Source organism: Solanum dulcamara, chromosome 1, assembly GCF_947179165.1.
Source record: "Solanum dulcamara chromosome 1, daSolDulc1.2, whole genome shotgun sequence".
Lineage (NCBI taxonomy): Eukaryota > Viridiplantae > Streptophyta > Magnoliopsida > Solanales > Solanaceae > Solanum > Solanum dulcamara.
The window spans coordinates 63,982,316-64,007,173 of record NC_077237.1 but is presented as its reverse complement, the minus strand read 5'-3'; the positions used below and the strand labels follow the sequence as shown (position 1 = coordinate 64,007,173).

General features: G+C 39.1%; 1 pseudogene; it reads right to left on the bottom strand.

The window, feature by feature from the left end:
- Positions 1–15,228: 15,228 nt before the first annotated feature.
- LOC129904949 (5S ribosomal RNA) lies at positions 15,229–15,346 on the bottom strand (annotated as a pseudogene).
- Between the last annotated feature and the right edge of the window lie 9,512 nt (positions 15,347–24,858).

The following is a 24,858-nucleotide window of genomic DNA, read 5'->3' as shown; positions in this document are numbered from 1 at the left end:
TAGGGCCTAGCTTGGGTCATGAAAAACTCCCTAGGACACTTTAAACCTTGAAATATGATACCAAGTTTGTGACAACTCAAGCTAGACCCTAGGTGTGGCACAACAATCAGAATCCTGGAGGACTCCAACCAAGGCTCTTAACATATCATACATAAGAATTCATAAGCTCTAATTTTGGACCTATTGGAATTTTCATCATGGTTCTACAACCATCCTTCTACAGGTGATGCAATCCAAGTTGCCTCTAATCAATTTATAAGGAATCAAGCGCGAGAGCTACAAGTTCTTCAAAGCATATTTATGAAGATGGTCGTGTTAGATGTCTTTGGGCATATTTTGAGACTATACAAAGGATTTCAAAATGTGATGGTTGTATTAGAGGTTGAACAGAAGATATGTTGTTCACTTCTTAGGAGTGACGATTGTCAACTTGGGCCTTAATGGGGTGACGTACTATCAGCATAGGCGTCACTTGGAAGGTTGCTGGAAGGACACTGCCTAGGGGTGACGGAGGCAATGACTCCTCATCAAGAGGGTGACGACCCATCATTTTGGGCGTCACTTCAGCATCGTCTAGATTTGGCCATTTTTGTAAAGTGTTTAGGGTCACTTTTGGGCCATCTTTATAATAAATGACCAAACACTATAAATAGCTAGTCTTGTATTCATTCTTAGGGAGATTATTTTTACTATTGATGAAAATACTCCTTGTGTGAGTTTGAGAGTTTGATTAAGCTTTGGTTGTTTTTTTTCCTAGAAACATTGGTTACGAGGTAAATCCAATTCTTTCGAGGTTATTGTAAGATTTAGGTACTTTATAGGATTAATTTGATTGAGGCTATAGGGTTTAATATACCCTATAGTTGCTTTCGATTTCCTGTCTTGTGTCTATCTATTTATTTTTTTCTTTCCATGTCTTTTCGATTTTGAATTTGTTCTTGTTTTCCCAAATTGAATCATATCATTTGATATCAGAGCCTTGTTTAGATTCGATATTACGAATCTAGTCTTGCTTTTGTTACTACAAAAAAGTGTCAATTTTTTTTAAGAAAACCCCAAAAATATTTTGTGTTCTTGAGTCTTGTTTGATGCTTCTAATACTAGCATTTCATTGTCTAGTGTTAATATAGCCTAGGTTTGTGAATTCACTAAGTTTGGAAAAGGGTTTTTGAGTTTCCACCATTGTTTCTTGAAGGAAGCTTGAAGAGCTTGAAGATTTCAAAGTGGGTCTTTGATTTTGTGTTGATTGTATTCCAATTTTTAGTGCACTTTGTTCTCTATGTTGAAAGGAAGCTACGGTTGAAATTTGGGTCTCATTTGAGTTGATTTGAAGAAGTTATAAATTTAATTTTTCCAAGGTGTTCTTGAGGTTCTTCATAAACATCAAGAGAAGAAGAAGACAGAAAAGGTACATTTTATATAAATCCCTTAGAACAGATTTGAAGAAAAGTATTTTTTGACCCAAAAAAGTGTAAGGACTAAGAGAAATGGGTCCAAGGAAACCAAATTTTCAGCAAAATTCACGGAATCCAAATGTGTTATAAGTGATGACGGAAGTGATGGACCATCACTTGAGTGACATCCCATCAGGGTAATCGTCACCCTTAACTAGTAGATCTCTCTCTAGACCCTTTTCTGATGGTATAAGTGATGCCCCATCAGACATTTGATGGACCATCAGAGTCATCATCACTCTTATCCACTGACTTTCTTTTCCAAACTATTTTTGATGGTACATGACATAGCCTGTCAGACAGGCAGTCACCAACATCCTTTGTTCGACAATTGAGGTATTGTTCAGTGATCTCTTCCCTAATTCCTAGTGTTATACCCTATACTTTTGTACCTTGGAAGGTTCTCAAGCTTCTTAAGCTTCTTAAGTTTTATATAAGCTTCTTAAGTTTCTTGAAAGGATCGTAAGCTTCTTATAAATTATCATGTGAGCCGGATAATCTATGACGCTATCATCTAAGGAAGGGAGAATGTGACACCCCATAAAAGGGAAGATTGGAAATATGGTTATGAGAATCCAAAGGAATTGCAGTCCAAGTAATGAATTGTAGGACTCGACATACTTACGTAAGCTACCAATTTAGAAATCTTATGTACTTATACTACTTGAGTACATACCAAGCTTACGTGGCAAGGATTACATAGGTTCATAAAGTAAGACTAGATTACGAACCCACGAGGAGAAAAAGAAAGTGACATATGGCAGCCCATGAGAGAGTGCCACATGGCAGCATAAGGGAGTGCCACATGGAAGCAGCTTCAGCAAGGGTGGTGGAACCCCCCCCACATGCCACGTGGCAGCCTGTGATTGGAGAAAAGAGGTATGTTGGCCCAATGAGGGCTTGACATATGTCCCCACTTAGGGCTTGACATATGTCACCACTTAGGGGATGACATGTGTCCCCCCTTAAAGTAGCCTATATATATATGTTGCTGACTTTTAGTCATCCTTATCCCTTAAGTTATAACTTTATCCCAATATTCTAGAAAAGAGAAGAAGAGGAGAGAAACCCTCAAGCTAGAGAAAGTTTCGGATTTGAGGAAAAAAATGTAAGCTTCCGATTTCGTTCCGTGAATTAAATATATATGGTGAACCACGATGTTATGAAGGTGTTAGTAGTGACAATTTATGATTTGGAGCATCCCAAAATGTTACCAAACAGCCAAGAAGTTTTAGGCACGCTAAAGGAACTTCCGAGGTAAGTTTCGACGAGGTTGACGAGTTCCGGGCAACTGGATTTTATGATGATGTTATGAGGTATATTAAATGTATTAACTAATGCTAGAAGTGGAAAATTTTCACAAGGATGCTTGACGTTAAAAATAAGCTAAATTAAAGTTGTAGTAGCTAAATCGAAGTCGCGTAGTGTGTTGTCTTTGTTGTGCTGTGGGTGCAGATGGTGGGGTTGCATGTTGAAGGGTTTTAAAGTTATTTAAAAAGGGTGTGGGTGCTTCTGGTTTCAGCCACACGACCCTCTATTTGGTATGGTTAAAGATTTTGCAAAATAAAGATTAACAACTCTATTTTGGTATTGTATTCTGGAGCTAGTTTTTTTGGAGGGGGAACAGACCCTACACGAGGCTCCCACCTCTTGTGCACAGCCAGGTTTAAGCAGCACCCCAAGTCTTATTATACATAAAATAAAAGATACAAGGATGGGGACATAAAACCTTACCTCCAAACCTAAGTTGGTTCGCAAGTCGGCTAACCTACTAAGGTCGGCTAACTCATCCCCGATACAAAAAGGTGCTAACTACTAACTAGAAAAAGATAAACTAATGAGAGGACTCCTCTTAGTACATTATGACTAAGAAAAAACGTAAATGAGGGAGACTCTCCCTTTCCATGAAAATACAATAAAGTAGCCTAGACCAGTCCTATTCAAATAAGCTACATATCAACATAGCTAGTATGAAGAAGAGAAAGTATATGAAACTTCTATTTCATATGGATCGAGAAAATTATTTTCATCTTTGTTCTTCTTAATCTTGTCATACCAAGATTGTCCAAGAAGTGGAGGAATTAAGTCCCTACAGCTTTGCAAATACTCAGTCTAGGAGTTGTGAATGTTCCTCTTGTTGAAGAGTGAAAGCTGAAGATGTTAATGTCCAAAGGATGGCCAAAATACAACTTTAATTTTGTCCCAATATAGCTCATCATTTCAGGAGTTGTTGTTGTTGGAATTTGTTGTTGTAAGTTGCAGCTTGCATCCAAGGGAGCCCAACTGCAACATTTTTGGAGTTGCTGCAGGAGTGGAGTTTGTTGCAGCTTAGTAGTTTGTTGGTTGGAGTTGGTTTTGCAGCTCTACAAATGTAGATGTATCCTTTCCAATCCACCTCAGATTTAGCAACCTGCATCTTTTGTAGCTCTATGAAACTGTTGGTTGAGTTGTTGCAAGTATTGATGTTGTAATTCTGGAGGTTGGTACAGGTTTTTGGTTGTTGAAAAGCTTATTGTTGTGTGGAAACATGCTGGAAGTAACCAATTGTTGTAGCTCCTTAATGTACTTGCACTAACAGACAAACAAAAATACAAACAAGAACTTGTAGGTGTTCCTTGTATGTTGGAGGTTGGTTGGATTGTTGTTGAAAGGAGTTGTTGTTGGATGCTGCTGGCCTTCTTGTTGGGAGCTACAACTGTGCATATTTTCACTAATCCTATATGCTGGATCAATACCTTAGTGTACCTGCATAAACAAACACAAGAAAGATTGCACAAGCTAACAACAAGAAAAAAAGATCCCAGATTGCTTTGGAGATGTCCTGATTAGTTGCTGAAGCTTGTTGCATCTCTTGATGTTGTTGATGATTCATGTATATCTGTTTCTTAGTGTATATTGTTGGGGACTTTAGCATCCTGTGTGTAATCCCATGGAAGTGTGTCTGTAGTAGCAACCTCTAAACAAAAGCTATATCCTTGCAAAGTTCCTGCATATCAGGAAAAAAAGAAAAGTTCCAAGTGATGATTGAGATGTTGCAATTTTGCAATGTATTACTGTAGGTGTGTTGGTTATTTTAGGTTGTTGGATGATGAAGATGTTGTTGTTGGGTGCTCCAAGTTTTCAAGTGTTGCACCATGCCACTTCTGTACCAAGGCAGAAATAGGACTAGGCCTTCAAGTATTGCAAGTTTGCATGTACCTGCACGGCCAAGAAAGGGAAGAACAGAAGAAAAAACTAATCTATTCCTTACCTCTACTGGTAAGTTGGTTATTCTAGGAAAGCTATAAATGAGGGAGACTTCCCCTCTTATAAATTTCCTAACTATGAAGTCTTCAAAGTAGTTATAACTATGCATAGTGATACCAAGTTGAAGAGGTAGTTAGAACAAGAAGGAAAAGATTCAGGGAGGTTTCTTGATTCTCTTGAGCCTTCTTTTTCTAAAGCTAGTCATACCCAACTTTTCAAGTTCTAAGTATGCTCTAGCTTCTTTAGGAAGTCCTGATTAGTGAAGTAAAGTTCTGGAGAAGTGCATTTGTGACTGTGCTTTGACAAAGCATTAGCAGTGGAATTGGCTTCTCTAGTTGCATTTGAAGAGTTGGAATTGGTTGATGATGTTATTCAACTTGTCCAAGAAATCTTTGATGGACCAGAGGGGTTTTTCTTGTTGTTGCATCCACTTGATGAGAAGCTTAGAGTCCACTTCCAGCTCTACCTGGGAGTATCCAAGTTGAAGGCACCAAGAAAGGCCAATGATAGCAGCTTCAATCTTATCTTGGTTGTTTGAACCTGTACCTAAAGGGACAGCAAAGGCAAAGATGAGATGTGAATGAGCATTTCTAAGAATTCCACCTCCACCTATGTTGCCAGGGTTGTCAAGGGCACTGCCATCAATATTTAATTTGACCATGTGGCCAGGTGGTTTAATCCAACTCATAGGAGTGATTTTGATAGCATGTGAACACTGATCAATCAAAAGGACCAATTCCTTCCAGCTGATTGGCCAAGTAATATAGGGGAAAGCAGTGTTGAGCAAGTTATGAGTATGTTTGTAGCTAGAGAACTTGACTCTAGCAATATTGGAAATTTTTCCACCATATTTAGAGGCACATCTGTTTTTCCAAAGGTTCCAATAAATGAAGATGGGGGGTAGCTTGTAAGATTAGTTTATGGGCTTAATTCTTGTGCTTTGATGTCCACCATCTCATCAACAGGGTTCTAAGGGGTGTGTACTCCTTATTAATGCCCAAAGAATCAGAGAAAAACTTCCAAATATTAGTAGCAAAGGATCCAACAACAAAGTTGTGACCAATGGTGTCTTGTCTAGGAGTGTAACAGTAATAGCATTGAGAGGGAGCTTTGCCAAATATAATAAGCTTCTCATTAGTGGGCAATTTCCCTTTAAGGGCTCTCCAGACCAGGAAGGAGCATTTGAAGGGGATGAGCTTGTGCCAGGTACAAGTTTTGAGTCTAGTCTTGGGACTTTTATCTCTAATAAGGTCCTAAGCAGTACAACAACTAAACTCCCCAGTGTTGTTAAGAGTCCAGTAAATTTGGTCTTGTTGGAGGGGTTGATAGTTGATGTAGGTAGCAAGAATTGTAGAAACAAATTATGGAGGGGCTTTTTGAATGATAAGATCAACATTCCATTGGCCATTGTTGATGAAGGATGACACCTAACTATTGTTGAACCTGCAACTATTAAAAGAGTAGTGTGCTAAAGGACCAACACCCAACTAGTTGTCCTACCAAAAAAGACAAGAACCAGACAGAATTTGATATTGAATATGGGGCTCTATGTTGTGCTTGTTGTGACTTAGATGCTTCCAGGTAAGGGACTAACCAGTATGCCATTTCTTGGTAATGATATTAGCCCTCTGACAATACTTGGCTTTAATGAATTCTCCCCACAAAGTGTTCTTGGTTCTAAGAATCCACCATTGCTTGTATTGAAAGGATTTAGCCACATCAGAGATTTGTCTAACCCCTATGCCCCCCTCATCATAAGAGAAGCACAGGTTCTTCCAGGAAGACTAGTGGTATATCCTCTTATCATTCTTCCATCCCAGAAAAAATTAGCAATGATACTCTGAATTTGTTTGATAGTGGTAGAGGGAGGGGTACTAGCTGAAAGAAGGTGTATTGGCATGGCTTGTATGACATGCTTGACAAGTATAGCTCTTCCTCCATAACTCAATATCTTTGAATGCCATCTAGTGATCCTGTTAATAACCTTTGCAATGAGGTCTGAGTAGTAGATAACCCTTTCCCTACCAATATAGATAGGACATCCCACATAAGTTATGGGGCTATTCTTTTGGTTAAAACCAGTAATACTCTTGATCCTCTTTACAGTAGAATGGAAGGCATTGGAAGGGACCATGAAATGGCTTTTGTGCTTGTTGATCAATTGTCCGGAGACCTTTTCATAAGCACCTAAAGACTCCATGATGAGCTGCAGGGTCTGTTTTCTACCAGAAGCAAAAACCATGATATCATCAGCAAAGCTAAGGTGATTGATTTGAGGACCCTTTTGAGCCATATAGAAACCATGGAATTGAGGGTGCTGATGAAGCTTATTCATGAGTCTAGAGAGCACTTCAGCACCAAGGATGAATAAGGCAGGGGAAAGGGGGTCACCCTGTTTAAGACCCCTAGTAGAATGGAAGAAACCATGCCTTGAGACATTCACTATGACTGAGTACCAATTATCTGACATAATTCTCCAAGCCATGTCTATGAATGTTTCACCAAATCCCATTCTTCTCAAGAACAGACAGGTGTAGGACTAAGAGACCCTATCATAGGCTTTGGCCATGTCAAGATTGATCACAACATTGCCTCCAATGTTAGGCTTTTTGATCTGGTGGATGATTTCTTGGGCAAACATGATGTTCTCAGAAATCCTCCTATTTTTAACAAAGCTTGACTGGTTGAGGGAGATGAGGGTAGGAAGAATAGGGGCAAGTTTTAGACAGAGAAGTTTGGAAATGATCTTGTTGGTAAAATTACTAAGACTTATGGGCCAGAATTCAGAGATTTTGGTAGGGTGGTTTACATTTAGGAGAAGAACCAGGAAAGTATGGGTAAAGTACTTAGGCATGTTTTTTCCACAAAAAAAGGAAATGACAACATTAAGAAGGTCTTCTTTGATGATATCCCATCACACTTAGAAAAAATTTTCATTCATCCCATCAGGACCAGTAGTTGAATTAGGATTCATAGCAAACACAACAGTCTTCAGTTCCTCTAAAGAAGGCAAGGCTTGGAGTTCTTCATTGTCCTTGTCAGTAACCATAGGAGGGATACATTGAAGGGCCTGCTGCTGGATGTACTTCTCCTCCCCAGTAAATATTTGTTGAAAGTGCTCACAAACCGCTTCAGCAATTTCACCATCACCTTGAACCCAAGAGCCATCCTCATTTTAGATCCTGTGAATATACAGCTTTCTCCTCCTATATCAAAGAATGGAAATATTTAGAGTTCATATCACCTTCCTTGAACTATTTTAGCTGAATCTTTTGTCTGAGAATAGCATCTTCCATTTTCAAGTATCTAATGTACTCAGCATTGATGGCATGAAGCGTGGACTTGTTTTTATTAGAATTCATATTGATCAGTTTATCTTCAGCTTGTCTAACTTCCTCCTCATACTCTTTAACCTTAGCATAAATGTCTCCAAACTGATTTCCTGACCAACTACTAAGAGTAGTAGCAAGTCTCTTCATTTTTTGGTGAAAGACCCACATTGGATTACCCTCTAGAGATCTATTCCAACAATTCTGAACAATGTCCATAAAGGAAGGTTGCTTAGGCCAGCAGTTTAAGAATTTGAAGTACTTGATGGGATTGTGATATTGATCAATCATTTCCAAAAGTAAGGGACAGTGATCAGAACCCACAGAAGGGAGATGAGTAATGGTAGTATAGGGCATGGTTTCAAGCCATTTATCATTAACCATTCCCCTATCTAGCCTCTTCCAAATTCTGAACATAGTGCCTCTCTGATTGCACCATGTGTATTTCTGACCATTGAAGTCAAGGTCTTGCAAACCACATGCCTCAATAATGCTAATAAACTCAAGACTCTTTCTTATATTATACATGACACCTCCAAGCTTTTCTTCAAGGTTAGTGATAATATTGAAATCACCTAGGGTACACCAAGGAAGAGGAGTGGATGACTATTGCAAGAAACTATCCCATAGAGGCCTTCTGAGATGGTCCTTACATTTGGCATAGACAAAGGTAGTAATGAACTGATTAGGGCTCATTACATAAGTGATCTCATAGGTGATCAACTGCTCATCATTCTCCAAAATTCTGCAATCCACATCTTTAGTCCAAAAGATCCAAATCTTACCATTTGGATTATGAATGGAATAGTCCATATTAAGGGGGTTTCTGAAGTACTGCAATTGAGTGTTATCTAAAAAAGGCTCCAATATAGAAATAAGGGAAATATGATGGATATTCTTGAGGAGTTTAATCCTTTCTATGACACTTTGGGTATTAATACCCCTCACATTCTAACTGAGTGTACTAATCATTGGGAGGTTTTGGAGGTATATAATCTTGTATTTGGTCTACCTATGGGGGCAGAATAAGCAGAGCTGCTTGGTTTAGGACTGAAACCAGTCATGTGTATACCTTTAGGGGACAGGCCCTGAAAGTTAGACACTGGTTGAACCTCATCTGAAAATACATTATCCCTAGACGGGCTGAAAGTTCTGATTAACTGTTCACTCACAACATCATCTTCATCATGATCATTCATTGGCTGATTATTATCCTCCACTTTATTCTATGATTCACACACTGCATATTCATCAACCCCAGGATGAGCTTCAGTGTTGGTGTGTTCTGTAGTTATCTCAGGGGTGTTGCCTGCTGAATATGTGGGAGTTGTGAGGATGTAGTGAGCTTGGAGGGGAGTGATATCCTTACCCACCTAATCATCATCAATCATAAATTGTTGGCAACCCTGATCTAATTATTATAGTGCTATGCTGTCAAGGAGCTTAGGAATTTGGCATTTCTCAGCATGGTTCTTTTCATCAATTTTCTTTTTTATAGTATCCCTCCTTTTCTTACTCAACTTGTTCTTCTTTGCAGTAGAGTTTTTGCCACTAGTGCTGGCAATAGACCCCAAGTACTTGGCCATAGAACCTTTGTTAGTTAACATGGTAGAGACCTGTGTAGGACCATTTCCTTCTGCAGTTTCAGGAGGTGCTGAATCATTCATATCATTATGCTCAGTGGTTGCAGGAGCTCTAGGGTCACTCCTAGGGTCACTACTTTAGTTCTCATGCAAAACATGAGATAAATCCCTTCCCCTTTTGGTTTCCCCTTACTATAAGTTAGATTGTGTCTCCTTTACTTTTCCATCCTGATCCCCAATAGCTTTAGCATCAACAACATTAATAAATGCGGGCATCCTAGGGATTGGGAGAAGAAAATCAATACCCAGGGACCTTGATTCATTGTTTGCTAGATTGCTCCTTTGAGTAGTACCTGCTAAAATAGAACCTGTGCATTCAATATGAGGGGAATGGGTCTTTGGGAGAACTAAGTCAATACCATGTTTTTGGAATTTGGTATGTTCCTGCATTGTTGATGAACTTTATAGACTTGAGTTCCTTTGGTTGAGAGGTTCTCCTGTATCTTTGTTAGTGGTTTGATCTTATGTAACAAGATCAACATAATTATTAGAAGTAGGAGTAAAATTAACAGATTTACCTTCCCCTGTGATTTTTTGTTGGAGTTTATCATTTTTCTTGTTATTCTGTGGTAGACTAGAGCTACTCACATTATTTTGTTGAGGCTTGCTTTGTCCCTTAGATTGTTTCTTCCTCTGAACTTGCCACAGCTCATCTTTTGTATTATGAGCTGTAATCTGTGGCTGAGCAGGATCATCAGTTGTAGGTCCATTGGTGTGTGTCTCATCCTGATCCTTGTTGAACATGCCCTCCTTGACTTTGTTCTTTTTAGCAGCTTCCTCTTCTTTTCTTTTTTTCTGTTCTTCATCCCTCCTCTGAATATTGCAAGCATGTATCAAGTGACCTTGATGTTTGCAGTACATGCAATAATCAGGTATATTTTCATATTGGATATCCTGCCACCTCCCTAGAGATTTATCATCTTTATCATATCCCATCCAAACATGGGGAGGTCTTTCTTCAGTGAGGTTCACTTGTAGTCTCACCTTAGCTATGCTTTCCCTTGTTTTTTAAATAGAATCAGTATCAAGATAGAGTACTTTCCCTATAGAGGCTAGCAGGGCAGTTATGAACTCCTTGTTGTAATAATGCCACGGTAGTTCAAGTAAGGCTACCCAAATTGGCACTATTGGAGTTTCTTCATCAGGTTTAAAAGTGGGTGTCCATGTCTGAATCCTCATGAGTTGGCCCTCTATTGTCATTCTCTATTTGGTCCAGACAGTAGTATAGTCCAACTTGTTGTCCAAATCAATATAGACATGCCTAGCATTGAAATGTGCTATCTTGACACCTCCTGAGAGCTGGGTTTGAAGAATGAAGCTCCTTCTTATCAACTCTATTTTTGGCATGGTGTAGCTAAATTTGCCAACCAAAGTGTACTTGCATCTTTCAGCTAGTTTGTGCATGAAGTCTTCTCTTTGAAAGAACATAACAGGCAGGCCTTGTTTGGTAGTATACTCAAGGGTGGCTAAGTCAAAAGGAGCCTTATTCTTTGCTTGGTTTGATCTGAGTTTGGCAGCAAAGGACTGAACTATAGTGTAGGGGGCAGGTTCAGGGACCTGGTCCTTTAAGTTGGGAAAGTTATTTTTCTGGGGGTTTTGATTAGTGTTACTTGGTTGAGTTTGAGTATGGGTTGATTTGGTTGTATGATGTTTAGGACCAGTATTAGTAGAGCTGTTGGGCACCTTGGGTTGATTATTCTAAACATGAGTGTCAAAATTTCTAGATACCTTAGGAAAGTTATTATGGAGAATGGTAGGCTACTGGTTGTGATGCTGGTTACTAGGTTGACAATTGGCATTGTTAAGCACTCTGGGTATAATTTCAGAGAGGCTAGTAGTCTTCATGTTGATAATATTGGGACCACTGGATTTCAAAATATCATCAGTCGAAGGCATAAAGTTGGATGGAATAGACATACCTGCAGTTGTCAGTCCTTGCAATTGATTGTTTCCTTGAAAATGTTTCTCAACATGTAAGGTATTTTGAACATTATCATTCTAAAAAGTTCTATTATCATTGGTCATAGCTCGAGTTTCCATTGATGACTTACTGTTACATTAATTGTTGGTACCTCCAATTTTTTAAATTTGATCTGGAACATGATCATAGTGATCACACGCTTGTATTCCATGCAATTGTTGTTGAACTTGGTTCTGCAATTGAAAATTTTCTGAAAATTGAACTACTGAAGCCGCTAGTTCTTTGCTCAACCTGTTAGCAGAGGTCGCCAAGATATTCGAGGAGATAAGGAGAGATTCAAGATGGCGCTTGTTGCTAGGGAGATGCATAAGACCCTCACAAATATTTTGGCATTGAATTTGGTCCGATTGGGTGATCTAGTTATTTGGAGCTTGTATTGTGCAATATTGAAGTGATTTACTTATAAATATGTTGATGGTTGTTGTTGTTGGTATGGTTTTTGATATTTTAGCCGAGTTGAAATTTCGGGGATGTTGAAGTTACAGGGGAAACACTACCTGATTTTCAGTAGCTTCGAAACTAATAACAAATTAGTCGAGGGTAATGGATAGGAAATGACTCCTATTAGTACTTGGTTTTTGAGTGGGATATTGGAAAGTGAAAATTTATTAACCTTAGTATTACTTTCATGTCAAATAGGTTTAGGAGGTATCAAGATATGAAGGATTTCAATTAATCCTTAAACAGGTATGTGAAGCCCTTCTTTCTCTTGGCATGTTTTTGGTATAAGTTGGTAAAGCTACCCTTATTCCCTCTTGACATATATTTGACATAAGTACGATTTTATAATGCTATGATTAATCACTGAGTCCCATCATGATCAGGGTATATTATGTGATGGTATGGTAAAGCAATGAGAAGGTTATGATACCGAGCTCATGATGGGTCGGGTATGATATATGTATGCAATGAATCTATGAGGGAAAGTAGAGGGCATGTAAAGCGTATTCTATTCCTTCTTTTGGCATGACCCATAGAAAGCCAATGGACGAAGAATGTGGAAAGTCTACAAGAAGCTCTTATTCTTAAGTACACTAGGATGACCAACGTTTTTAATTTCCTAGAACGTATGTCCTTTTTCATTGATTCATGTGAAAGTGTCCGACAATCCTAAATTGGTATAATTTATGTTGTGGTATAAGGCATGACTATTATTCACTCCTTTAAGCTAGAACTCTTCCAATAATTGAACTATGGCTTCTCAAGTTTTTCTATACCTTGGGAAGGAGTAAGTAGGTAAAGTAAATATTCTTCTTTTTTGGCATGTACTTTATAAAACGAATAGATGAAGTATATGTGATCCCAAGGAGGTCCCTATTCTCAAAGCCACTAAGATGGCCATTTTTTGACTTCCAAAAGATATTTTATTACTCTTTGATATGAGTAGAGGATTTCAACAGTGCTACCTTGATGCAAATTGTAATGACACTCCAAAGGTACTTGTTATGGCTATTGTCCTAATTTTTGAATGATAGTTCATTTTGATTATTTCAACAAGTCTCTAATGATGGTTTAAATTGCATATGGTTACTCACTACTCTACTCGTGTATACTATAACCCTTTTTCACTGAGTCTTGAGCCGGGAATATAATCCTGCGCAGTTCACTGCATTATCCACTAAGTCCCTTACTAAAGGGCCAGGTACGCTATATGAGGAAGTGATAATGCAATGACATGAACAACTCACTGAGTCCCTCAATAGAGGGCCGGGAATGTATGTATATATATATATATATGATGATGTGATGTGATGTGATAAGGTAATGATGGCACCAGGCCCTATGATGGTCCTACAGAGATATGTTTCACCGAGCCCCTAAAGGGACCGGCTATATTGCATAATATGAGCATGCATGTTTTATGATTCACAAGGTACAGTTACAGTTTTTTCTTAAGTAATGAATTTATCCCCTGGCTTTTTTTATTTCACATATGTTTTCAGTTATGTTTTACATACTCAGTACATATGTCGTACTAAACCCCTTTTCTTCGGAGGGCTACGTTCATGCTCGTAGGTACTGATGCACATTTTGGAGACCCACCAGCTTAGGACTCATACCAGCAAGTTTGGGAAAAGCTCCATTGTATAGGAGCCTAGTTGTGGTATTGGTCTCTTGATTTGTACAATCATTTTGTTTATTCAGGGGTACGGCGGGGGCCCTGTCCCGCCTTATGTTATCATTGTACTCTTAGAGGTCTGTAGATATGTATGTGGGTCATATAGGTTGTATACGCACGTATGCACAGTTATGCTGATATGGTTTATCTTTTGGGGGACGTTTTGCTCTGTCGTGATAGACGTGTCGGCTGAGGTGTTATCTAGTATATTTGTATATTGTGACTCAAATAGGGGAAAGGTTTGCTTATATCTAGCAAGGGTATACATGAGTGTCCAGTTTGGGTACCCATCACGGCCTACAGGGTTTGGTCGTGACAAAAATGGTATCAGAGCGGTCTTTCCTTGGAATGTCTACAGACCGTGTCTAGTAGAGTCTTATTTATTGGTGTGTTGTGCACCACATCTATAAATAGGAGGCTACAGAACATTTAGGATGTTATCTTTCTTTCTTGTCTTAGATCCTGCGATAAAGCTGTTCTATTAGGATAATGCCTCCTTAACGAACTACTAGAGGTACGGTAATACCTCTAAGGGAAACTTGTTATCATTGTCCTTTCTTGTAAGTGGGTACAGGTTGAGGTGAAAATGAAGAGACCAGCTCTAGATAGCCGAGGGGGTACGGAGAAAGGCCCTAGGGTATCCATAGGACCTCAGGCTCCAGGACTGAACAGGCGGAGCCCTAGTTATTCGTTTGAGACTGATCCCTCTAAAGACCCTGATTATGTTATACAGATTGATCCCTCAGAGGGCCGAATGATAGAGTCCCTAGAGCATTCGACGACCAGGAAAGTGGCTCCGGAAGCCACACCAGTTGCTCTTATGACAGAGCACTATGTCCGTCCTACTTTGACGGTAAGTGTCACAGTATATTCGAGCCCTTTATCTTGGTCGTCAGTGAACCAGGAATTACTGGCTATCGATATCTTTCCAATTCAAGTGAGGAAGACAACGAGGGACAGACAAGTATGTAGAAAGGAGAAAGAATAGAAAACCTCCTACGATAAGGAAATGAGGAGACCAAGGAGTACCCTAAGGAAAAAAAAGAAAGATAAAAAGGGGTAGGACAAAATAGCATTAGTGTGAGCAAGCTTTGGTATGGAAGTGATATGTAAAGCAAGATGGACCAGGAAATAAAAAGACTGCGTCTATCTCATACCGGTTGTATAAAAGTAGTTGTGCAACTTACGAATATATATATACAAGATAAGACCAAGCGGAAGAGTACATGAGAAAAAAGGGGGTTATGATATTTTGGACATGTTACAGAGAAATATAAAGAGAAGTTAAATTAATGACCAAAAGGACATGGTCATAGTGGAAATAAAGACCTATCCCAATACCAATTATAAGATAAAAGAGGAAAGGGCAAGGCAAAATGTGAAGACTAGCGAGACGACGCTAAGGTAAATCTTGGGATAAGTTTAGTGCCTTGCACATTATTCCAAGGATTGTAATGAAATGTGAAACAAGGACTTCCGGGGGGTCACCCACCCTAGTACTACTCTCAGCCAAGCACGCTTAACTTCAAAATTTTGGTGGGATCTGGTGCGTTAGTACTGGTATGATCACATGAGATGGAGGAATTCAAACTAGCGGTGAGGCAATGGCACGAGATTATATACCTAGAGTGTTATAAGTTACGTTAAGGGAATTGTAAAACGGGCTTAAGCAAAACAAGCAGGATTAACTAATTACTAACAGATGGTGCACTTGTATGGCACATTTCTTCAACATAATACTAGTTAATGATAGGCAAACGACGGAACAACTATACAGGCCATTGTGTGAGGGAATTTTGACACCACTTGGCAACCAACTTTGATGGGCAAAAAGCAAAACCCAAAAGGTAAGGGTACCAGTTGATGTCATCTAAAGAAGGAAAGAAGTAATACACGAGGTCGAAGATTCCACAACACGATCTTTTCTATAAGACTCATTTTGCACTCCATGGATGGATGATGGTATATGGAATGTCATCCGCAGACTAACAATATCATCCCGTGTTCCTTCAATCAAGGACTACCTGCTCAGCCGAGATTGTGTGAAATTATAGATCAAGAGAATGGTGAGATTTTAAAGAGTTCCCATAGCTATTGTCTCAGACGAAGGAGCCCGAGTTACAGCTAACTACTGAAGATCAGCCCACAAAGAGATTGAGAACACATACAAGTCTTCATACACTATTGTACCCTCAGACTGATAGACAGACTAAGCTTACTAGCTAAAGGCTAGGAGATATGTTGCAGGCCTATATGGTTAACTCCAAAGGTAGCTTGGATAATTGCCTACTACCTGTCAAGATTACTTACTATATTAACTATCATTCCAGTCTTCGGATGGCCCCGTATAAGACTTTGTATGATAGAAAGTGTAGGTTGCTATTGGTTAGTCTAATATTGGCGAAACACGACTAATAGGCCCAGACATGGTCCAACAGGCTGTGGAGAAGGTAAAGCCTATTCAGGAGAGATTATTAGCTGCCTAAGGTCGACAAAAGGTATATACAGATAATCGACGTCGATCTTTGAAATTTCAAGTGAGCGAATGGGTGTTTTTGAAGGTGTCGCCCATGAAAAGAGTAATGAGTTTTAGTAAGAAATGGAAGCTGAGTCCGAGATATGGGTCCTTACTAGATCCATCACCGAATAGGCAAGGTTGCCTAAGAGCTAGACCTACCAGCGGATCTGGAAGTAGTACATCCAGCCTTCCATGTATCAATGCTTCGCATGTGCATTGGTGATCCATCTCGAGTATATACCGTAAATGATATCCAGGTCACAAAGGAGTTATCCTATGAAGAGCAACCTATCGCCATCCTGGATCGGCAGATTAGAAGATTGTGTACTAAGGATGTAGCTTCCGTCAAGGTGTTGTATCGAAGTGAGAATCACAAAGAAATGGCCTAGGAAGATGAAAAAGAAATGAAACACAAGTATCCGTACCTATTCCCTATGTCTATAGGCATTTCCAACTTCTGAAACTCTTAAGGTGATGAAAGTATGTGTTTTTGCAATAGAGGGGAATTTTCCCAATAGTCTACATAAGATTTCAAACAAGGTTCATTTAACATTCGAGGACGAATGTTCTAAAGGGGGGAAGGATGTTATACCGCTTACTTTTGTACCTTGGAAGGTTCTCAAGCTTCTTAAGCTTCTTAATTTTCTTGAACCTCTTAAGCTTCTTAAGTTTTATTTAAGCTTCTTAAGTTTCTTGAAAGGATCATAAGCTTCTTATAAGTTGTCATGTGAGCCAGATAATCTATGGAGCTATCAAACAACTCTAAGGAAGGGAGAATGTGACACCCCATAGAAGGGAAGATTGGAAATATGGTTATGAGAATCTGGAAGGAATTGGAGGCCAAGTAATGAGTCGTAGGACTCGACTTACTTACGTAAGCTACCAATTTGGAAATCTTACGTACTTAAAACACTTGAGTAAATGCAAGCTTACATGGGAAGGATTACATAGGTTCGTAAAGTAAGACGAGATTACGAACCCACGAGGAGAAAGAGAAAGTGACACATGGCAGCCCATGAGAGAGTACCACGTGGAAGCATGAGGGTGTGCCATGTGGCAGCATCTGCAGCAAGGTGGTGAACCCCCCCCCCCCAAATTCCATGTGGCAGCCTGTGATTGGAGGAAAGGGGTTTGTTGGCCCAAGGAGGGCTTGACACGTGCCATCACTTAGGGCTTGACATGTGTCACCACTTAGGGGATGACATGTGTCCTCCTTAAAGTAGCCTATATATATATATATATATATATATATATGTTGATGACTTTTGTTCATCCTTATCCCTTAAGTTATTACTTCATCCAAATATTCTAGAAAAGAGAAGAAGAGGAGAGAAACCCTCAAGCTAGAGAGAATTTCGGATTTGAGGGGAAAAAAAGGTAAGCTTCTGATTTTTTTCTGTGAATTAATTATCTAAGGTGAACCAAGATGTTATGAAGGTTTTATTAATGAAAATTTATGGTTTGGAGCATCCCAAAATGTTACCAAACTGCCAAGAAGTTTTACGATGAGATTGACGAGTTTCGGGAAAGGTAAGAGTTTATCTTTCGAACTGGAGTTTATGATGATTTTATGAGGTATATTACATGTATTAAATGATGCTGGAAGTAGAAAATTTTTACAAGGATGCTTGATGTTAAAAACAAGCTAAATTAAAGTCGTAGTAGCTAAATCGAAGTCGCATAGTGTGTTGTCGTTGTGGTGTTGCGGGTGCAGCTGGTGGGGTTGCATGTTGTAGGTATTTAAAGTGTTTTAAAAAGGGTGTGGGTGCTTCTGGTTTCATCCACATGACCCTCCATTTGGTATGGTTAAAGATTTTACAAAATAAAGATTAAAAACCATATTTTGGTATCGTATTCTGGAGCTAGTTGTTTGGAGCTTGTATTGTTCAATGTTGAAGTGATTTACTTATAAATATGATGCTGGTTCTTATTTTTGGTATGGTTTTTCATATTTTGGCCGAGTCTAAATCTTGGGGATTTTGAAATTATAGGGGAAATGCTGCCCGATTTTCGGCAGCTTCGGAACTAATAACAATCTAGTCGAGGGTAATGGATAGGAAATGACTCCTATTAGTACTTGGTTGTAGAGTGGGATATTAGAAAGTGAAAATTTATTAAACTTATTATTACTTTCATGTCAAATAGGTTAAGGAGGTATCAAGAAAAGACGAATTTCAATTAATCCTTAAATAAGTATGTGAAGCCCTTCTTTCTCTTGGCATGTTTTTGGTACAAGTTGGTAAAGCTACCCTTCTTCCCTCTTGACATGTCTTTGACATAAGTACAATGTTATAATGCTATGATTACTCACTGAGTCCCGTCATAGGTTGGGTACGTTATGTGATGGTATGGTAAAGCAATAAGAAGGTTATGATACTGAGCTCATGATGGGTCGGGTACAATATATGTATATAATGAATCTATGAGGGAAAGTAGAGGGTATGTAAATCTTATTCTATTCCTTCTTTTGGCATGACCCATAGAAAGCCAACGGACGAAGAATGTGCAAAGTCTACAAGAACCTCCTATTCTTAAGTACACTATGATGACCAACGTTTTTAATTTTCTAGAACATATGTCCTTTTGCCTTGATTCATGTGAAAGTGTCCGACCATCCTAAGTTGGTATAATTTATGTTGTGGTATAAGGCATGACTATCATTCACTCCTTTAAGTTATAACTCTTCTAATAATTGAACTATGTCTTCTCAAGTTTTTCTATACCTTGGGAAGGAGTAAGTAGGTAAAGTAAATCTTCTTCTTTTTTTTTGGCATGAACTTTATGAAATGAATAGATGAATTATATGTGATCCTAAGGAGGTCCCCCCATTCTCAAAGCCACTAAGATGGCCATTTTCTTGACTTCTAAAAGATATTTTATTATGCCTTGATACGAGTAGAGGATTTCAAAAGTGCTACCTTGATGCAAATCATAATGACACTCCAAAGGTACTTGTTATGTCTATTGTCCTAATTTTCAAACGATAGTTCATTTTGATTATTTCAACAAGTCTCCAATAATGATTTAAATTGCATATGGTTACTCACTACTCTACTCGTGTATAATATAACCCTTCTTTCATTGAGTCCCGGGCTAGGAATGTAATCATACGCAGTTCACTACATTATCCATTGAGTCCCTCACTAAAGGGTCGGGTATGCTATATGAAGAAATGATAATGCAATGACATTAAAAACTCACCGAGTCCCTCACTATAGGGATGAGAATGTATGTATATATATATGATGATGTGATGTGATGTGATAAGGTTATGACGGCGCCGGGCCCTATGATGGTCCTATAAATATATGTTTCACCGAGTCCCTGAATGGGCCGTCTATATTATATAATATGAGCATGCATGTTTTATGATTCACAAGGTACAGCTACAGTATTTTCTTAAGTAACGAATTTATCCCCCTAGCTCTTTTTATTTTAGATATGTATCTAGTTATGCTTTACATACTCAGTACATATGTTGTACTGACCCCCTTTCTTCGGGGGACTACATTCATGCCTATAGGTACAGACGCACGTTTTAGAGACCCACCAACTTAGGACTCCTACTAGCAAGTTTGGTAAAATCTCCATTGTATAGGAGCCTAGTTATGGTACTGGTCTCTTGATTTGTACACTCGTTTTGTTTATTTAGGGGTATGGCGGGTGACCTGTCCCGCCTTATATTATAATTGTACTCTTAGAGGTCTGTAGATATGTATGTGGATTGTATATGGGTTGTATACGCACGTATGGACAATTATGCGTATATAGTTTATGTTTTGGGGGACGTTTTCCCCTATTGTGATAACCATGCCAGCTGAGGTGTTATCCAGTGTATTTGTATACTATGACTCAAATAGGGGACAAGTTTGCTTATAGCTAGCAAGGGTATACGCGAGTGTCCAGTTCGGGCACCCATCATGGCCTACTAGGTTGGGTAGTGACACCTAGTTTCAATTTCTTAATTCTTTTTCTTGATTACTAGAACTAATTTACAACTACTAATGATTTTTACTTAGTTGGGGTTATCTTGTTGTATTGTTATTATTCTTCTTTTCTTGCTATTATTATTATTGTTCACTTCTTTCCTTCCACCTGTGATGGTTTGTTTCCTATGGCTTCGAAATGTGGGGTTAGGCTTACCTACAGGTGGATTTATAGTAGGTGCCATCATGATATTAGAAATTGGGTTGTGATAGAGTAGTACCAGAGCTTAGGTTTGTCGGTATCTCCGATATTAGAGCAAGTGCCTAGTAGAGTCCTGCAGATTAATGTGGAGATATTTGTATCTTATCTTCAGGAGGCTATATAGCATTTTAGGGAAACTCTATTCTTGATTCCTTATTGTGTTAAACTTCTTTAATCAACCTCTAAACATATTCTTGAAATCCGTTCCTCCTTAGATGGATAGCACGATCTTTCTGATGGACATGGCTAGAGTATCAGCACATACTACCTAGGTTTTGACAATATCTATGACCATCTCAACTCCTTTGGATACACATTGGAGATTCACCATCTCAATGAGCATACACCATAGGCAGGTGTCATTTTGGGTGCATCAAGCGGTTCTCATCCTAGATATGGATTTGTTGGTCCACAACAAAGTTATTTGGCAGTTTCTGAGTGCATGATTGAGTTTCTTGAGTGGGCCAAATAGACTCCCCCTTGGTTTTTACTGAGCGAGAGTTGATTTAGGGGTTTATTAATGGACTGAGCTTGCCACTCCATCTAGCATCACAAAACTTAATAGCGGTTGGGTTTATTTTTCCCAGGTGGTCAGTTATGTGAAGTATATGGAGCATGTATGTATGGAGACTTACAGAGGTAGAGATAGGAGATCCCATTGCCAGCATAATAGAGGTAGCATCTCACCCCGTGGTAGGCATCATCCTAATAAGGGTCAGCCTTTCTCTAGACCTACAAGACCCAAGGCGAGAGCACCTCAGGTTCTAGGTGGTCTTGTGGTAGGTTATGGTACCCACTATGTACAGAGTTCAGGACAGACATCTCAACGGGTTTTGTTTGGTAGGAATTGCTATACCTACAATGAGTTTGGACATCCATCTAAGAAGTGTCCTATGTTACACATCGCACACGACAGGCTTGAGAAGAGAGGGTTTATAGGGCTCAAGGATAGTCAGTTAGAGGTGGTACCCCAAGTATTTAAGGTAGTGGTATGGATCTTCAGTTTGAGGCCAAGCCCATTCTATCCCATGCTTTTACAGGTCAGACAGAGGATGAGTTTCCAGGAATGGATCGTATTTGTGTGAACTTGTTTCTAGGACCTTCATTTTTTGTAGTGCTTGGGTGTTGGGATCTTCTTACCCACAGGTGATTACTTTTCTAGTTAGATTTATCTTGTGAATCTGGTAGTTACTTTATATAGACTTATGTGGTCATTCTTACTTAGGATGAGTACTTGCATATTGGTTACTATGACATCCTTACTTAAAACTATGTGTATGTGTTTATCTTTCCTAGATGATTTCTTTTAGTAGTGAATCATATTGGTTTTATTGTTATGTTGCAGTAGTGGTAGGGTTATCACATGTGGATGTTCATCTTAGTTGATTTCTCTGTTGGGTTTTCTTTTAGCCATTCTAGAGTTTTCTTAGGTTCATTCTTTCCCCCTTACTAATTTTCCCCTCATAGTGTGCTTAGCTGATTTGAGGTTACTGCCGATAGAAGGGTGTGTCAGTTGTTATGGACCTTGTAGTCTATTATACATCTTATTCGTCGATTCTTTATTTGTTCAATATTCCTATTCTTAGTTCCTAAGATGGCAGAGTTAAGGTTTGCACTTAAAATTGGATGGGTTGTCTATTTATGGTATGTTTGGTGGTTAAATATCAGTTCAGCTGGTTGCATGATGTGGCGCCAAATGGCTTTGTGTGAGTTGGGAATGTTGGAAATACAATTTGACCTTGTTATTCTAGGTATGGGGATGTTTTAGCTTGAAGTGTCATATAAAGAAGGTTCTTGGGTTCATGGAAATGGTGGTCCTCTTGTGCTTGCGACCGGTCCATAATTAGCTAAAAAGGTGTAATTAGAGAGTGAGAGCATTCATATTTATGAGTCGTAGTTTATTAGAACAGCCTTGGTGTGCTCTAGTGATTTGTGTTCTTTTAGGTGGTTAGTCAGTACATCTAGAAAATTTCAGTCACTGGCTTATTTTTCCTTACAACCTGGACTGCCTTCAATCTTGGTGATTTTGTCTTGTACCTTGGATCTATCAGTAATCTACAACGAGTGTGTCGATGGCTCAAAGAGTCAGATTGTTGATTTGGATATTTTGTTGTGGCATACTTTGACTAACTCGTACTTTGGCCTCTATGGGCAATTAGAAATTTCCCTTAGAAAGCTAAGCCTCAGGATAGAGCCAAAGTAGTTCATGGGATAATCTCTTAGTTTCTTATTAAGGGTGCAAGGTTCATGTGTGTCATGTGGTTAGCTGGTAGTGTTCCTTGTGGCGTACCTTACAGTGGTTCAGCTCACTTGGGTTGCTTTTAATGGGTTGATCTATATAATCACTACTTGCCGGCTTAGCTTTTCTTGAATTTGGGTGGTTAGCTCAGACTTGCATAAGAGGGTCGACTTGTGGTATTTGTTGCGATAGTTCAGTTCAATTATGTCACTTTTGGCAGGTTCAATATGCTAATAAATTGCTTATTGGGTCAGTTTTGCTCTCGAATTGGTGGTTTACTCACTCGTCGAATTAGTTTCAATGACTTTTAGGGTTAGATTCACATATTGGTTCCATTTTCTACAAGTTTCATTGGCAGCAGAGCGACATGGGAGTTGGTCTCAATGCGATATTTCTACCCATGGGTTTGCTTGTCCTATGGAGTAGCCTTTCGATTTTGAAAGATAGATTTCAAACTAAAGTTATGGATTAAATGAGTCATTGGGTTAGAACTTTGGGCCTGTAACCTGGGCTGAGTTATTTATTTTGAGTTCTTGCCGCTCATCAATGTTCAGGTGCTGCTTGCATTTCCTTCATGGTTAATTGGTGTTACACACCACGCTTTTAAAACTCAGAATGTCTCATAAGTTTCTTACACATTATCATGTGAGCCGGATATGCTACGATGCTATCAAATGACTCCAAGGAGGGGAAGATGTGATACCCCATAGTAGAGAAGGTTGGAAGTGGAATTATAAGAATCCGAAAGGAATTGGAGGCCAAGTAACGAGTCATAGGACTCGATTTACCTACGTAAGTTATTAATGTAAAAGTTTTATATACTTGAACTACTAGAGGACATGCCAAGCCTGCATAGCACGGATTACGTAGGCTCTTAAAATAAAGTGCGATGACGAACCTACGAGAGGGATCAAAAACTAGTTTCCAAACTTACGAAAGTGAAGCAAGCAGGTGACAAGCAAACACCTCAAGTAAGAAGGTGACAAGAAAGCAGGTGACTCACCTGCCTGCTTGGGGGGTGGACCCCGCTGCCATGTGACGACGTGTGATAGGCCTCATGAACCTAGGTGGCGTCCTAGGGGGGCTGCCATGTGTCACCCCACGGAGCTGCCACGTGGCACCTTCTAAAAAGGGTGGATATATATATTAATGACTCTTAAGTCATTATGTATCCAAAAAATCAGCCAAAACATAGAGAGGAAACGTGAGAGAAAGAGAGTACCTACGGCAGCTTTGGTTTGGAAGAATTAAGGGTGAGTTCTTCATTATTCTTCCGTGAATTAATTATCTACGGTGTTCCTCAAGCATGTGGAGATGTATATATGTATATATATGTATATTATGATGACTAAGAAGTCATTTTTTCAGCTGTACACTTGGAAACAGCCCGCTCAATTTCAGCGCGTTTGAAGAAGTTCCGAGTTGCGATTTGACAATTTTGGCCAATTTTGGATAAGGTAAGGTTTCTCATTTTAATTTGTACTTTATAGTGTTGTTATGGAGTGTTTTACATGCCCTATATGTGTCTGGAAATGTAAAAATGGCATAGAAACACTTGACGTTTGGAATAAACTAAATTGGAGTCACTATAGTTGAATTGTTGTCAAAATAAAGTGTTGTTCTTGTGAGGTGCTGCTCCAGGGGTGTGGATTGTGGTTACAGGATCTAAATATGTTCTAAATGAGGTGGGAGAGCTGATGGTTTCATCCACACGACCCCCCACTTCGTACGGTTAACGGTTTTGCAAAATGGAAACTAGAAACCCTATCTTGATATCGTATTTTTGAGCGAGTCGTTTGGAGTTTATGTTGTATATTGTTGGTGTGAATTGCATAAACATATGTTGCAGGTTGTTGTTTCTGGTTGGCTGTAGTGTTTAGGGACCTAATTGGAAATTTGGATAGGGCACATTATAGGGGAGGTGCTGCCCGATTTTCGTTAATGCCTTAACTAGTTAAGGAACTAGTCGAGAAGGTGAGCGAAGGGATGAATGCTATTAATACTCGTGGGTAGTCTAAGTTGCTTAAAAGTCTAAGTTTGTTAACACTTGCATTACTTCCATGTTAAATAGGTTTCGAGGACAACGACGTGAACACGATTACGGGGAGTCCATAAGAGGTATGTAAAGCTTTCTCTTGGCA